The sequence below is a fragment of the Rhea americana genome, unplaced genomic scaffold (assembly GCF_003343005.1).
Source record: "Rhea americana isolate MKP2758 unplaced genomic scaffold, rheAme1 scaffold_227, whole genome shotgun sequence".
Taxonomy (NCBI): domain Eukaryota; kingdom Metazoa; phylum Chordata; class Aves; order Rheiformes; family Rheidae; genus Rhea; species Rhea americana.
In genome coordinates, this window is record NW_028186343.1 from 513,980 (window position 1) to 526,718 (window position 12,739).

General features: G+C 36.2%; 2 protein-coding genes across 2 annotated transcripts in view; one reads left to right on the plus strand and one right to left on the minus strand.

Annotated features, from left to right (window-relative positions):
- Window positions 1-12,739, minus strand: part of RSPH14 (radial spoke head 14 homolog) — a 95,060-nt gene that overhangs the window by 60,485 nt on the left and 21,836 nt on the right. The gene's annotated exons all lie outside the window — the stretch shown is intronic.
- The window catches only part of GNAZ (G protein subunit alpha z), a 36,028-nt gene that overhangs the window by 16,661 nt on the left and 6,628 nt on the right, over window positions 1-12,739 (plus strand). The window lies entirely within an intron of this gene.

Consider the following 12,739-nt stretch of genomic DNA (forward strand, 5'->3'; position numbering starts at 1 on the left):
ATTCTGCAAAATAAGCCAAACATCTACGTAAATTTTATTAGAACCTTACAGCTAATGGGGAAATAAGAAAGAAAGGCAGGCCTCTATCCTCATATTACTCCTCAGTTTAATTTGATAATTAACTGTATCACTGAAAAAAATCAGTCAAAAATAAATTACTGAAATACACAACTCACAGAAAAGAGATAGGTTTTTAAAGTAATCTAGACTACCCTTAGCTACACTGCAAATCTGATCTTTTGTATCATCATCTTCTAATCAGCTCTATCATCATCTTTCAAAGAATTTTTATGTCTGAATGAAACTTCATGTACTGTTTTCTAAATATTAAAGCCAAAGAGAATGGAAAAGAAGGATTCCTTTCTTTTTATCTAAGTTTTTTCCCTCCATATGTCTTCTATTCACTGTCAAGTTCCTGCTGGAGTTCCATTTCAATACGTAACAGAACACACAGACATATCAATATATAACTATAYACACACATGCACATATATAAAACCCTACTAGATACTGAAGCAGTTTAATTTAAAATTCTGAATGCAGGAAATTCTAAAATAAATATGCTGATATGATTGATACCCCATGGATCTATGCACTAAACTTTCATTATTGTTAATATTGTACTCATCAAGGATTTTTACTGCATTTAGTGCTGTATGTTATTCTGTTTCTAAAAAATTTCAGATAATTCTGAGTGTCATATGGTTCTATTTGCAATACCTACAGACTTCAGCAATTATTTACACACACCACAGYGTCACAGCAAGAGTTGTAGCTGAGAACAGTAGTATATTTTCTTCTTCTTCTAAGAGCACAGATGATGTCTTAGAATATTTCTGGAGCTTCTGTTAGGGCTACAGAGGCAGCACTGCTGAGAGGTGATGATAATGACAGTCTGTACTGTCTGTAAGACCCCTGGCAAGTGAGCAGACTGAAATCTCTTTAGTCAGAGCACAGCTGAATGTGCTCAGGCTGCTGCCCTCAATCTCATCTGACCTTCCAGCAGACAAAGCTGGGAGCCACCCAGGAAAGCCCAAGGCAGGTGCTACTGCTTCATCCAGGTTACTTGTGTGATGCCCTTGTATGGGCACATAAGATGAATCATCCGGTCTACTACGTCCGTAATGAAGGAAGGTGAGCATGTGATTCAGCATGCAGAGACAGTAAAGACATCCTTCTGTCAGGGCCCAAAGTTTGTCACTGGTCAAATGTGGGTTTGCATCCATGATATGAGAAGTTGATGTGTTTAGATTTTAGAGAGGCATAGTCCTGTATTCAATATATAATTCATTGTGCTTCTAGTRTATATAGTATAACTACTAGGACAATTAGATGCACATTTTTAATCAAAACCTACTTCTGTTTGTTTTTAAATAAATACATTTAATTTTTACTTGCCCATTTTAAATTGGAAGATCTAAAATGCTGTTAATGTGATTTCCTGGATCTGCTCAGGCTTCAAGTTTATAAGGTGGTTTTCACTCTAAAGAGGGTAGATTTTACTTTAGGTTTAAAATGTCAACGTACTACTGTTGATAGCATCCCAAGAATTTGTTTCAAGAAACACAGCCTCTATTATTACAGAAGACATTTTGGCTGAAATATGTGATCATTAGAACACCATGTGCCTCTGTTGCAAGTTTAAATCATCTATTCCCTTGAGAAAGATTTTTACTTTTAATGGGAAAATCTTAGTAGAATTTTATTTCTTATTGTTCTGGGAGGTCTTGCATACCAAACAGCAAAAATCTGATTTGCAGAGAAACCAGGAACTTCTACCTACTCCTCCTTCTCTCCCTGTGAATATCTTTTGCCTATTTTTCCCAGAGTATGTGCATTTAGGCATGTGATCATTTACATACAACAAGAGGCTTATGTTTTTGACTGTCTGCCTCAGCAATACAGCATCTGCCATGTAAATCATCTCTTTATCTCTTTTTCTGAATATTTTAATGCTAAGATATCAGTACAATTCTCTGCTATTTCCATGGAAACCTGAAGAGAAACTTAGAATGACTGCACTGGAATACAGAGGTTGGAGGAGAAGGCATCTTGAGTTCTCACTCAGTGCTTAGGCTAAGTTCAGGCCTCACTGGAYCAAAATTAATGTCTTATAACCAGAGATAAAATTGGGTTTACTATTTAGGGCTTGAAGTTTAAACACAAAGTTAAAAATAGAAAAGTAGTACACAAACTGCAATAAAAATATAAACTTCTTGATTTTAAATGGACTGAATAGAAAATCATTCTGCAGTTCTCTTGGAAGTTAGTGAAAGGGACAAGTGATAAGCAGCTACGCAAATAGATGSAGTCCTTTCATGATTGTAAAAGCTAATAATTTGGTTAGTATTTTCCCTTCTTTCATCTGGTATAACTCAATCTCAGAAGGTTTCTTTCCTGATTCAGTCCAAGATTCATTAATTAAGAGCTTGCCTACCAGAGAATATTTATTTCACAGCGACAACACTAAAAGCTGATTTGCTGGAAAGGGCACAGCAGGTAACCTAACCAGAAAAAAAAAAAAATAAGTACGATTTGTACTTCTGTAATCACAGAAAAGATCAGATGTTTCAATAGCTTTTTTTTTCCTCCTGTATTTTTCTGTTCTGTTCTTTTCCCAAACTCTCATTACTCTCCTAGTACTTCAATAGTTTCTTTCCTATTCTGTGACCATAACTCCTCTCACGATCCCAGTTTGAGTTTTTATAGTGCKTCTTTCTTAACCCAAGCAACAGGATAATTTTTAAAAATAAGCTAATAGTGCTGGTTTTATTGTCTCCAGAGAGCAGAAAAAAATACCACGCCCTGTGAGCAGGCATTGGTTGTGTAAAACTCAACTAGTCTGGTGGCATCTGACTTTGGTCTTTAGTCTCTGGTATCAATTTCAGTTGGAATTTTTCTATGGCGNAAAAAAAAAAAAAAAAAAAAAAAAAAAGTGATGTAGTTTCCTCAAACATACACCGAATCCCATAGTTAAGAAAAAAAATCAGACTACATCAAAATTCACACCAAAACCCCCAAAAATCACAATGAGGAGCCAAAGAAATTATTTGACTAAGAGCATAAAATTTGATGATGGATGTATGAAAGAACTGCTTTATCTTCTAGCACAGCAAACTCCAGGGTTAGTGTAAAGCAAACTTGAACTTACTGTGTATATTCCTATACTAATATGAATGCTACAGAGTATCATTAAGGAAATCTGACCAGCCTTTGATGGTACAAGATTTTCTAAACAATGTTTCTCATCTAGAATGAACAAGTCTGAGGAAGARGTTGGGAGCTGGAAGACTGAGAAAGTTGGGAATGGGTTTAGATTGTGAAGCAGTGCAGGTAGAGGATGAGGTGGAGTGGGATTTAAGCAATCTTCTGAAATCAAATAATCAGGAGTTAACAAATGATAGAATATTGTTGGTGTAACCTTATCTTGAACTTTTTGTGTCTGTATATTTTGATTCAGACTTTATAGTCACATTATTTTTTTCCATAGAATTTTTGCTTCAGTTAGTGAATGTAGTGATTTTTCTATCATTAATGAGGGTTAAGTGACAAATAATACTGTCAACTGTAGGAACACTGCCCTCATCTGTTGCAGAGGGAGGAAAATGTGAAATGAAYGAAGCAGGATTGTAGGAAAACAGAGGGAGTTCATATCTTTAAAGTAGCTGAATTCTACTCTGCATAACTGTACTAGATCCTTGCATTTGTCCATGTTCCTTTTTGGTTCCAAATTAGTCTCTCAAATAAAAACTTTGATAAGTAGTCCCACACTGTTCCTCACTTTTCTCTGATTTGAGACCTTGGAATTTGATTTGTAATACATCTGATTACTTGTAGCCATACAGGGTATCAATGAAAGCTGCAAAAAACTATTAAATTTTGTTAAATAAATATATCTGCTGAAAATTAGGTTCTAAGTGCCTAAATTAGGTGTCTAGAATTACTGGCTTCCTTGAAACTCTAATTTCTGATTGTATAGTTCCCTATTTATAAGTTGCTGTTAATAATATCCTTTGATCTCACAACATACTGTGAAAATAAATGTAGCCAATGAAATATTCAGATACAATAATTATGAACTTGAGAAAAAAACTAGTAATTCTGTCTTTTGGGCAGCCGATGAACAGCAAGCTCATAGTAAAGCAAAAGTCTGTAAACTGAGTAATGACAATAAAGGCAAGCATTGAATGGCACGTAACATTTCCATCTTGTATGGTGAATGAGAGAGCATTTGCTTTCCAATATGCTTACTGCATACACTATGGTGACTGTAAATGAAAAAATTTGCCTCACTGGCCTCAAGAAAATAGTGTGATTCTTGAGTCAGAATGCATTTTGCTGCTGCAATACAGAGCCGTGTTCTCGTGGTTTCGACTGTACGACACTCTAGTTATATCACTACAATTATTCCAGGTTTACAACAGTGTAATTATAAACCATAATGGACTTTCTGACCTCTATCTTTGCCTAACTTGAGAGCAAAGACATCTGGAGACTATAGCACTGAAGTATCAGAACTCAGAAAAAAGATAGAAGTTGTCTTATGAAAGAGCTTGTGGATTAGTCCATGTCTAAGCAAAGTAGAAGAGATGATCCTGAAAATGGCTAAATAAATTCCACATCAAAGTTAATCCCCATTTTTTTCTGAACAAATCTAGCAATAGTAAATTATGCCAACAAAGAGATTTGTATTGTGTGATCACAGCATTTTTTTTTTAATTCAGTCTTGGACAACCTAAAGCCACTTTTACTTCTTTGTCTGTAGCCTGCAGACTACAACTTCTATTACAAATATGGGAGAGAAGCATTTTTTCAGAATCCATCACCATTTCTCTCCTTCATTCTTCTCCAATTACTCTAAAAATGGCTTAATGGAAATCATCTCTTGAAGGTGGTTTTGATATAAATTCCAATAATGCTGCTTAAGACTTAAAGAATTTATTGAGAGTGAAAACACAATTCTCTCTTTCTCCATCCTGCCAAATGTGCTGCTTTTGCACTCCTAGGTATCCCTCTCAGCTTACGGGAAAAGAGCAAAGATCAGACCCGAATGTGGACCCTCTATCTGATGGAGAAAAATGCTTCTGAGATGTCGCTTTGCATTCTCTCCGTTTAGTTTTCTTGCTTTGTTCATGTTTCATTCTGCCTTTGAACACTGACCTATGTGCCCAACAGCCTCCACATTTTTTCTAGGTTAGTAGGAGGAAAGCTCAAGATCAGCATGATGGCAAGAACTACGTTAGAATTATAGGTAAGGCTGCTAGAAGATCTGAAATTGCCACTTGCTCCTTAAGTATGCTACATTAATTTAGCAACACATATGGGATAAAAAGATAAGACAGCCATTGTTCCCACAAGAGCTCCAGCTGCACCAAACTCTGTAAGCAGCTTGCCTAAAATATCTTCAAAGATGAAATAAAAGGCAAAGACAAGCCAAAACTCCAGCAAGAATTTCATCTTCTTAAGCTGTGAGGGCAAAAAGTGTTCTTCTCAAGATGACACCATCTCAAAAATAGCCTCAGGTTTTGCGGGTTTTTGTTTTTTTCCTGCAGTGAATGTGTCTGTGTAAAGCAACCTGATCTTTTTGTTGTAAGTGGCTCTTCTTACTGTTTGTTATTGTTCAAATACTACTAAAGAATGCAACTACTGGTCAACTTTGTTCTGACAAAAACTGATAGTGTGAGCCAGTTTTAACTTTTCTTCTGCATCTAAGAAAAAATTTTTCCTATTATCTTGTTATTCATAAAAGTGTGGTGTTGGACAATGCCAATAATTGAAGGTCAATACATTACATTCTGAGCCTCTTTGCTTATCTAGTTGGTGAGCAATACTCACTGCTTCAAATGATGGTGAAGTTTTTAAAACAGAGTTTTTCTTTAAATTGGACAAGGCTAATGGGAAAGGCAATGGAGCCTAGGAACTAGAGCATTAGTATATGAAATTGAGAAGCTGGCACTAATATGGAATGAAATGGCTTATTTCTCAAAACAGATGAGCTTCTCTAACAGCCATAACATACAGAACAGATTTACTGGTCACAGCAAATATCTCTGTAGCCCAATAGTTTGTCCAGCTTTGGCCAATAATGGATATTTAGGAAAAAATAGATCGAGCACACACTGACACATACCCCACCAGAAATCTGAACCAAGAATTGCATCAACATCTTTTTGGTTAACTTCCCTTTAATTTGTCTAATCGCCTTTTGAACCCAATTACACTTTTATAACTTTTACTATTATTATTCCTCTCTAGCATCTCATGACAGTTTTATATTTAGTTATGCAGTGCATGGAAAAATACTTACCTACTGTCAGATAATTAAATTTGATATTCCTTAGATCTAGAATGGTTAGGAATGGTGCAATATCAGTCACTATTTGCCATCTCCATGCCTTTCATGATTTGATGAACTCTCATCATATTCTCTGTCAGCTACTTCTTTTGAATATGGACTATGACAGCAATGAAGCAGGACAGCTATGGCTTTGCCCAGATGAGGGAGGAAAACCTCCGCAGATGAAGATTCCACAAGCTCTCTAGGCAAATTGTTCTAGTACTGCGCTGTCCTTCTGGTGATTTTTTTTTTCCCCTAATGTCTAATTTGAACATTAGAAACTGCAATTTATTGTCATTGCCTCTTACTATTTCATCTGGGAAGAGTTTAGCTTCATCATCTTTGTATCTACCCTTCAAGTGATTGTAGGTTTTCATTAGATCACTCTTAGCCTCTTCTTTGCCAGCCTAAACAAGCCCAGTTCCTATAGCCTCTCCTTGTAGGTCAATGCAGCTTTAAGTTACTTATTGTCTAAACACAGAAGGCTAAGATATTAAGCTTAAAGATCTCAAATGCGGACAGCTAAAGACCTGAACCAGCTTACATGTAAAACTATGTAACATTTCAGGTATATTGAAGGTAGAATTTAAATGCCCTCTTGCCCTTGAGCTAAGCAAGAAATTGAAAGCTCTGAAAGAGAAATTTAAAAAATACATTAGAAAATAATGAATCAACATTGAAATCAATTGAAGTTCACTATCATGAACAAAAAGGAGGACTTTAATACCCTATATATAAACCAATCTAAGGGTAGAACATTCCAGCTATTTACAAATTAAAGTATGAGTATTTATGCTACTATGCATGTATTTTCAAGAACAATGAGATTTTAAGTGAGTATGATTTTAACAAGAAATATTTCTAAACTAGATTTTTTTCCTGAACTCCAAAAATATGCAGTTCTTCAGGAATACTGTACAATGCTAAAAAGCTTACCCACCAATGCAAACATAAGTACAATAAGCAACTATAAGTTGCTCAGTTCAGAAACCTTYTTTAGCATATTCACAGCTTAGTGTCAGACTGCACTCACCAGAGTTAACATTGTTCCTGATTTGGGAATATAGAACATGTTGATAGTGTGTGACTGACCTCATAAACACTTAATAATATATGAAGTTTGTACCATCAACCAGAATTCGCCAGTAGTACAAAGATTTCCCAAATCCTCACAACCTTCTGGAAATGTTAGGAAATCTGAAGTAGTACCAGAAGTTGCTCTGAGCAACAATAACTTTTTCTTAAGGAAAAAGGAAAAAATGTTAAAAGTGCACATTTTTGATTGGATCGTATCACCAAATAAAGAAAATTTAGACATTTGAGTTGGAGATGACAAGATAGTCAAAAGCCCCTTTTTAGCTCCATTAGTCTTGAGATCTGATTTTATTTTAACTGTATATTATGGACTACCTATGTGTAAACATATATTGTGTAGGTCTGTAAATGTACAAACGTATACTAATAGAATAGTTCCTTCCTTTCTGAATGGAAAGGGTAAAGCAATGCAAGTATGTGACATTTTGCTAAGTCATCTTGGGCAAAGCAATGCAAGTAGCTGACATTTYGCTATGTCATCTTCCTCTGCAGTATTCTTAAGAACTGGGGAAGGGAGCGTTTTGTTAAGGTATTAGTTAATGGAAAGACAAAGGTGGAGAGGTCAAGAGTAAAGGTGGAGAATGGCAGGGAGGGAGATAGGGTGCAGTTAAGAAGAAGAAACCAATGAGAAAATAAGCAGCAATGATGATGAAATAGCTAGGTAACAAAGGATATGTAACATCCTGAGTGAAAAGTACAGAAAATAATAGTAACGTAGTAACATTTGACAATGAGCTACAGTATCAAGGGTAGTTCTTGAATCTGTCCTGCAGGATAGTCTCTGTGGCTTTCAAGGCTGGCTCTCCCCTGCTATTTCTTCCTTTCTCAACTCCCTGACTTGGGGGAAGGAATAATGCTACACAGGAACATGCAGATAGGATGCTATTAAATGTATACTATGCTTTATTCTAGAACTATTTTTATAGCAACATATTCCTTATATCATTGTAATTGATCCTTGTGTTCATGAGAAGGCAAGCATATGGTCCTCTCTACAGTACATGTTGTGTGTATCCCTGCTTGCTGTTGTCACACAGTGTTCTTTGCTATTATCCGCACTGACATGCTGYTAAGTCACATTTCCAGTGTCTCTGTTTATTTTCCAGATTAAAGCTATATTAAGGATAGATGCTTTTACTGTTTCCATAGGAATTCTATGGAAGGGGCTGCATAGAAAGGAAAAAGAAATAAAAAGTATTCGGGCTTAAGAAGTAAGGAAAATTTGAGATAGATTTGCATAGGAAGGGTCAGAAGCAGAAAAATGAAAGCAGTTGTTTCCATCTGCTGAGAAAACACCCAAGTCTTTCACTATAGCTTCTGTTTGCATTTACAATTTCATCTATCTTTTCAAGCAGGCTTAGTGAAGGAGACGTAGATCAACTTTACCTTAAGGAAATAGCGTCAAAGAACCACTTCTTTAAAACACTTCTGCTGTTGATGTCCAGGCTATCATGTTTTCTCTTATTTCTTTATGTTTTTGACATTTGTGTTGAACAGAAGCATAAGGGTTCTGTTCAATAAAATGCTGTCTACTTGGTTCTTTGAAATAATCCCAAGCTGCCCTGTTCAGCTTGCAGTTCTTGTTTTCCTGGTTTTGKCTTTGTTCTTTAAACTTTCTTCTAAGATACATTTTCTATGTATGATCTCCATCATTTGGTAATATGTTTACGATTGGTTGCATAAGGCATTATTAATCTTTACAGTCTTACGTTTTCAATCATTATTAATTATTTTTATATTATAAACCTACACATAATGGATCCAGTGGGGTTCACTACCTATCTTGAAAAGAGGAGATAAACTCTGTATATTGTTCAACTTATTCCTTTTCTATAATTGGCTTATTTTATCAAATTTGAATAACTGTAATTAAATATAAATGTCAGTTTAGACTTCTTGCTTGAGCATTTGCAGTAATCTCACTTAATCTAGAGTAAAGTTAAGATTTATTTGGTACTTTGACTCTRTATTTTCACTAGTTACCTTAGTCTGATCCTGTTCTATCTATATACAAAGCCCTTTCTTTCTGTGTACTGATCTATTTCAAAGTTATCTCTTCAATTCTAAAGTCTGAGAGAGGCTATCACTCTAGCTAGTGACTCCCCATCCTGTGTGGTGTTGAAATAMAACACTTTAGTACTGATGGCTGTTTTCATACAGACTGTGTGAAAAGCTGCTGTGATCCCAACAGCTTTCTACCACCAAACTGGTCTCAAAGGCAAATGCTAAATGGCSTAGCACCACCAGCTGATGACTGTGATTACCATCATGCACTGAACTTCCCCAGCACATCACACTGCTGTGCTGTAACAGCAGCCCACACTCCTAGAGACAGACAGACAGACAGAAGGTGATGCCTTTAATAACACAGGTTACTATACTAATGCAATCAATGGCCCTTGTTCCCAGAAGTATATACATTAGCACCATAAACACAGCCAGTGTGGCCAATAGTGGTTGCATGAAATGTCCCTCCTCCTTAGTAAGGTCCTGCAGTATGATAGAATAGTGTCCTTTATAATAGTCCTGAGCTCTCTTTCATGGGCAGTGGATGGGAATGTCTCTTCCTTATGACTTTGGCAGTTAAGCATGACCTGCTTTCTGAATACCACAGTGTCATAAAGAATTTCTCAAATTGGCATCATAGGGGCTAAATCAGACTGATCTCCTTGCAGACCTCCATGAGGATGGCAGTAGTCGTGTCCAAGTCAAACTACAGTGCCACAGAGCCAGAGAAAGATGATATTACCAGCTTTGAGATGATGATAGTCCCCAGTTGCTGGACCTAAATGGAGGCCTGCTTCCCAGTACAGGGTTAGGGGAGTGGTCTTTTGCATCTGAAATAATCGTCCTGCTGTTGATCGCTCTGCATCTGGAGGACGATATCCGCTAATTGGAACTGGTAGAATTTCTGAGACATGGCAGGCTGGAGCTTGGCAGCTACACCTCCAGCAACTTGCCCCATTTTCTCACAAGACTGGTTTATCCCAGCCTGTCATTGGCACCAAAATGTAACTACTGCATTAACAACGCTTAACTTGATCATTTACTCTTATGGACATGAATCTAAAAAGCTGCACAGATAGATTTTCCATGAGAAATGTTCAGGACTCTGTTAAAATGCCTCTCCTAATCAAATCTGCTTTGTCTAGTCCAGTCCTCAGTAAACGTTAGTAACATTACAATTCTCTTCTATACAATAGCCAAGACTAAAGGTCCCCTGTACTTCTGCTTCATACTGCCAGATTCAGTTATCATCTGCAGAGTTTTCTCTAATGAYAGGAGTAATACTCCACAGGAAATCATCAAGGGAGACAGTATGCTGCAGTACCATTTTGTCAGGTTTATTTCCTTTTCTTCTCTAAAAGAGATGCATCAAATATTGACTACCACACACACTACTTGTTCTACAAGTACTGTTCTGGAAAGCAAGCATTACCATTCCTATACCAATTTTCTTTATCATGCTTGCACTTTACTGAAGAGAAATTTTATTCAGTTTAGCAAAAGGTTGTTAAAATCCCCGCATGCCTACCAGTTTTAAAATAATAATAATGTTACTGAAAGAGAAAATTCTTACATATTTAGCACAAATGGTAGTTAATTCCCTCGTATCTGATAGCTTCTCTCTCCATATTTGTTTTCATATTTAAGCTCAAAGCTCTCTCAACTGTGAGCAGAAAYTTTAATGTAAAAGCATGACACTACATTCCTACCTGGCTCCATTTACCAGCTGATTTTCCTAATTACATGCTATCTTGATAACAAGGTCTTCTCTTAGGAAACTCTTTGTTTTTCTGGAACTCTTTGCTGCAAAATGCACCTTCCCTGTTCCAGAGGATGATCAGGGACATTTGCATGTTTGCAAATTACTGGACAAAAGGAAGCAGCCATCTGTTCCTAAGCAAGTTCTTCCCCTTAAGCAACCAATTCCTTATTCTCATGCTTAGGGAAGAGTTTGCAATTAGCCCCCAACAAGGCTGTCTGGAAAATGCCTCAGCATTATCTTGCTTATACACCAGCTTGTGTGTAATTATGAAATTACAGTAGCACATTTTTTCTAACCACCTGGCTAGCTGCCCTCCCCCAGGATTACTGAACTGGAAAAGACACTACAGAGAAGAAGCATGCTTTTTTCTACCATTATTTTTCCTCCATATTAATAGAAAATCTTCACAACTCCTTTGGCAGTTGTACAGTAATCTGTTTTATTTTTTGTTATAATAAGCCGTAACCTTTCCAAGCTCCCTTCCCCTGTAATACATACAGTAGTCCTGCAGTACTGACAAAACCAAAAATAAGCCTGCTGTAATAGGATAAGAGTATATGAGTGGATGTCCCATGTATCTTTAGGCTCAGTTTCAGAGTGTGAGCCTTCATCTTATCTCAGAACTGTCAAAGCATACCACCTCTTATTTAAGATTTTCCAATAAATCAAGATCTCATCTGGCTATAACAAACTGAGAGCCATGTCATGTGCTGTCCTTTCAAATGTGATTGATTGCACTACACAAGCCAGAAGCCACTACAAGTTTTAAAATTATAAAGGTAGTATAACCTGCATCTTTACTGAAAATGATTCATCAATTATCTTATTTGCAATTTAATCAAAAGAAATTATTCAGTTTAATTAAAGTTTTTGTGATTCTGAAATATCTACCAATATTAAAACAATGATATTTTATTTAAGAAGAACGTTCTTAGCTGTCAGATACTACTGGTTACTAATTATTTCACCACCTTGCTTCTAACCAAAAATTTAGATGATAAGCAGTAATTCAACTCCATCTGCTTCTGTTTAAAGTTTTTCCTCTAGCTCAGCATTTAGTATACCCATTTAGTATATCCATTATTACAAAACAGCCATTCCTTTTCTAAATATCTGCCTCTTATTAGAAATATTTAGCAGGTGAATAGACATCTACTTCTCCAATCCATTACAGAATTATATTGGATTTCACAATAACTTTTAACAGCTAAGATTCTGCCAGTAACCTGAGTTTCAAAACAGATTCTGTATTTGCCACCACAGACCAACCTCCTCTGCTTTTCCTTGTTGGACAAGTTGTAGCTTTTTTAATTGTTTTGCCCAGGAAAGCAAGACAACTAGTTTACTGAAAGCTAATTATTTGCAAACTGTGTTTTACCAGTGTCACATCTTTAAACATAATTTCCCTTGACTGAGTTTGTTAGCGTTGATTAAAGTTATTATCTTTAAAAAACCCAAATCCTATTATCTCACCTGTTGCCTTGATTAATCTGTTTTACTTTTAAATTTATAGAAATTCAGTTTTCAAATTTGCAATG